This window comes from Nicotiana attenuata, unplaced genomic scaffold (genome assembly GCF_001879085.1).
Source record: "Nicotiana attenuata strain UT unplaced genomic scaffold, NIATTr2, whole genome shotgun sequence".
NCBI lineage: Eukaryota > Viridiplantae > Streptophyta > Magnoliopsida > Solanales > Solanaceae > Nicotiana > Nicotiana attenuata.
Window position 1 is genome coordinate 141,593 of NW_017670752.1, and position 618 is coordinate 142,210.

Genomic DNA, 618 nt, shown 5'->3' on the forward strand with positions numbered 1-618 from the left:
CCCCCCGCCCGACAATGGGACATTGTCCCATATCGGAAGAGGAAAAGGTTTTTATGGGTATATATACAATTGCTCTTCTTTTAGCTCTTAAAGAGTTAAGAAGAAGGCAAGCCTCGCGCGGTCGTTGTCGTCGCTCGCTCGACTCGGCTTCGGCTTCGGATCAGGTCAAATGATTGATTGATTAATTTTTTGGACTAAATTTATTTGATAATAGTAAATATTAATGTAATCCGTGTTTGTAACGGAAGATTAATAATTGCCGCTAAATTTTTGGACTACAAAATGGTAGATAGCAAGTTTGTTATTACCCAAGTCCAGGAATTGCAAGTGATTATTCACGATCTCCATGTTGAAGGTATAAGTAGAATTAATACTGATACTGAAAGTATTAATTTTATTATGTTTACTAACAGAATTTTCATTGAAGGTCTTGTCATCAATGAAGCATTCCAAGTTGCAGCGATGATTGAGAAGTTGCCTCCTTTGTAGAAGGACTTCAAAAACTACTTGAAACACAAACGCAAGGAGATGTCGCTTGAAGTTCTCATTGTTCGTTTGAGAATCGAAGAGGACAACAAAGTTGCTGAAAAGAGAGGTCGTGGAAACTCAACAATAATG